The sequence below is a fragment of the Myotis davidii genome, unplaced genomic scaffold, assembly GCF_000327345.1.
Source record: "Myotis davidii unplaced genomic scaffold, ASM32734v1 scaffold753, whole genome shotgun sequence".
Classification (NCBI taxonomy): Eukaryota; Metazoa; Chordata; class Mammalia; order Chiroptera; family Vespertilionidae; genus Myotis; species Myotis davidii.
This window is the reverse complement of record NW_006286231.1, coordinates 860,963-864,888: the sequence shown is the minus strand read 5'-3', so window position 1 is coordinate 864,888 and position 3,926 is coordinate 860,963.

The window sequence follows — 3,926 nt, the reverse complement described above, 5'->3', positions numbered from 1 at the left end:
AGGTGGTCCAACGAAGTACTGATGAGGTGGTTATAATGATCTGGCCACTCACGTTCAAATATATCCCACGTTCAAAGGCTGTTAAATCACATAGTTTACACATATCCTGGGGGGAGGGGGCGGGGAATCACTTCTACTGTCCTCGTAAACAACCTGCTTCCCTATTTATAATGGTCTGGCCCTCTAGCAACTTCAGCAAGAAATTATAGCTAATTTGCCTACAAACTCAGGTGGCCATAATAATCTGGCCACTCAGTGTGTGTGTGTGTATATATATATATATATATATATACATATCCCCAAATAATGTATATACACTTTAACAGTTGATAGCTCAATTTTGAAAATGAAATGTATTTTAATAAACACTGATTTTTTTGGGGGACTCTTTATATTCTACCTTTTAATATTTTTATTCTTTAATATTTTTTATTCTTTTAATATTTTTATAGTAAAAGAAATATCCCTTTTTTAAAGATAAAGCCTAGAAAGAAAGTTTATCAAATTCTTTTATGTTCTGTATCTGTAAAAAGGAGATAAGCATTGATATAGTGAACTCTACACAAGTTTTGAAATGAACTCTGAATTCACTGCGTGTTGTTTCTGCCCATATCCTTTATTCAACTGCAATAAATATGTATCAATTCCCTTTATCTGCATTGAGGTAGTTTAATATTTTTAATGTTTTGGGTGGATGGCTTTCACAGAGCCTTTCATTTTATTTTGTAAAATTTTAGATATTAACCAACATGCCATTGTGTACATTTCTAAACCGTCCCTCAAAACATTTCCTCTTGAAAAACTGATATGACTCAGACAATTGCCTGAAGGAGCTATATGCTCCTCTGGATTCCAGTGAATATATAGGGAAGAAAAAAAGGAGGGAGGCAAGAAGGAAGAAAAAAAAGGAAAGAAAGAAGGAAGGAAGAAAGAGAAGAAGGAGAGAGACTCCGAGGAAAGAAAATGCCATGCTTTTATTTAGACGCACTGCCTTATCTTTATTAAGCCTATCATAGATGATGGGCTCAAGTCTGGTGCTGTGCAAACCTGGGACACTGAGTGAAGCTGTGATGATAATTCTTCCCCTTTTCAGGTGGGTGTTCTCTTCATCAAATGAAGGCTTCTTTTTTACTCTTTCCAAGATTTGAGGAGGTTAATTAAACTCATTAATGGTTTAGCTTCCTCTTGTTCCATCCTCATTCTGAGCATCTCACATCCCATCCTTTCCCTCACCCAACAAATTGTCTTTCCACTCTCTGGCCTTCATTTTGTCAGGGCTGAGACTCCACCGACCTGCAGATAACTACTAATAGCGAGGTAAGTCTGCTTCCAAAGTTTCACATTTGTATTCTTATCCCAGGGGGACAGGCCTTAAACTAAACAAGTAATGTAATGTCCCAGATGTTAGATACTTGAAGGGAGGCTACTTTTATAATGTGACTTCTTAATCATTTGCTGTCATTTAGATAATGACTACTCTGTACCATCACTACTATGCTATAGATGCCATTGATGTCCCAGTTTTATAAATGAGAGTTAAGTGCTTGTCCAGGGCATCTATCTTGGATATTTTTATTGACATTTATACAGCCTCTTCTCATAATTTGTTTGACAAGAAAGCAAAGACAAAGCTAAAGCCCAGTTACCCTTGTTGCTCTGCTCATTACAACTTTTCTTATAGTTCAACTACCAGTTTCTTAACAGGGCTCTGGGGTTTTGAGATTGAACTTCCATTTTGGTCCAGACTCCAATTATGTGCACACCTCTCTGCCTGGCCAATCACCAGATCTTGGTAATAAACTGGAATGGTGTTTGATTTGTTTTGTCATAAGTAATCTGCCTTGCATTGTGGATGAATCACAAGTGTACCAATAGACTCTTGCCACTCATGGGAGTATTATTTCACCCTTTCTACAGGTTAGAAAACTGAGACTCATGGAAGTTAATTGGTTTACCTCACAGTTTTATTTAAAAAAAAAAATATATATATATATTAGAGGAAGGGAGAGGGAGAGAAAGAAACATTGATGTGAGAGAGAAACATCGATTGGCTGTCTCCCACATGCCCCCTACCGAGGATGGAGCCCACAACCTGGGCATGTGTCCTGACTGGGAATGCAACCGGCAACCTTTTGGTGCATGGAATGATGCCCAATCAACTAAGCCACACCAGCCAGGCCTTATAGGTTTCTTGCAACTCCTTTGAAGAAACATGGAAAGAACATTTTCCTGTTCATAGGCCTGATGTTGACATTGAAAATTAATGTTATAAACATTTTCAAAAAAGACATTCATCTCAAAGGCCCCGGAGTCTCTGATCAACAACTTTTAAAGATTCAGTGCAAATATTGATAGCTCTGCTCTGTCATTACGCAGCTAGTTTCTGTATCCCGAGTGCTTGAGTAGTTAACTGTGACCCTTTCCTTGCACATTCCTGTGGCTGAGGGTTGGTCCCTCCCCCTCCTAAGTTGGTTCCAATATTACTAAAAGACTAGAATTCAAGAGGTGGGAATTTTTGTTTTGGGTGGTGGTATAGCCTCACAATAGAGGTGTTCCATTATGCTCTCCATATAAATACGCAGCCTGGGTTTGTATGAAAGGATGAAGTCCATAAAACAACTGGCGCTCTCCCTTCTTTTCATAAAGAAGTGTTTATAAACAAAGCTTCTGCACCAAATATCCTGGTCTTCTGGGACCCTGCCAACTCCTCCAGTACAGTAATAACAGAAAGCCATGTGACCTGAAGTCAACATGTTCTTGTGGATATTGCTACAGCTAGAAGCAAGATGAGTTTATAGAAAAAATATGTTCAAATGCAAACATTTATTAATAACTTCAAAGAGCTGGAGCTTTACAGTAACGGCCTCAAAATAACTCTCCGTCTTTTCAGAAGCTTAGGGCATTTAAGAGGACTATACAATTAGTCAGTTAGAGCAGTGTGGGTGGGCACTGTTCACATACTATTAGGTGTTGGGGCTTCCTTGCCCAGTGCGTGGTCCATAGTAGGCATTCAGCAAATGTTTGCTGCTCCAGAAATTGAAACCTATAGGTTGGCATTAAAGATGACACAGATACATTTTAAAAGCCATACTTTGTGTGTCATTTCCTATTTTAGGCAATCACACACACTGGCAACCCCCACCCCCAAATAGATGAATGGAGGACATTCTTTCTAAGTGAAATAATTATAGAGAATATTCTCCAAACTACTCTCTCTTGCATATATTAGCAAACCAGCTGCATGGATAAAGCAGTTTCACCACATGCTCCCATTTGTCCAATGAATTGATGCATGTTCCTTTGACCAGTTCCTTTATTGGTTTTCACTGTGTACTTTGGCCTTTTTGAAACACATACATAATCCTTCTAAAGAGTCAAACATCTGCCCAGACTGTAAAGCTCAAGTATGGCTTAAGTGCTTCTGAGATGTTATTACCAAAAATAATAAATCATAATCATTAAAATAAAAGACTAAGAATTTGATAGAAGGGAATTATTCAAAGAAGGGTAGGGCAATGAAGTAACTAAGTCTTCTTTTGTAGATTGGAATGCTTTTTGATCTTCATCTCCCTTTTATTAACAGCTGCATATCTTCATATTAGGGCAAGGGAGGCTAAGGAGCCCTCTCCAAAATACCATAATTATATGATATGGGCCAGACAGTTAATTATCACAGATTATGCAGATCTAGTATATTTGGTAAAGCTGACTAGAACATTTAAGCACTACTATATTCTTCCTAGAGGCTCAGTGCACAGATTTGTGCACCGGTGGGGTCCCTTGGCCTGGCTTGTGGGGATCAGGCTGGAATGGCTGTCCAACATCCTCTGAGGGGTCCTGGATTGCAAGAGGGTGGTTCTTGGGTGACCCACCCCAGAATCAGGCTCCCTCCTCTCGGTTCCGGGTGTGTCACCTGAGAACTGCAG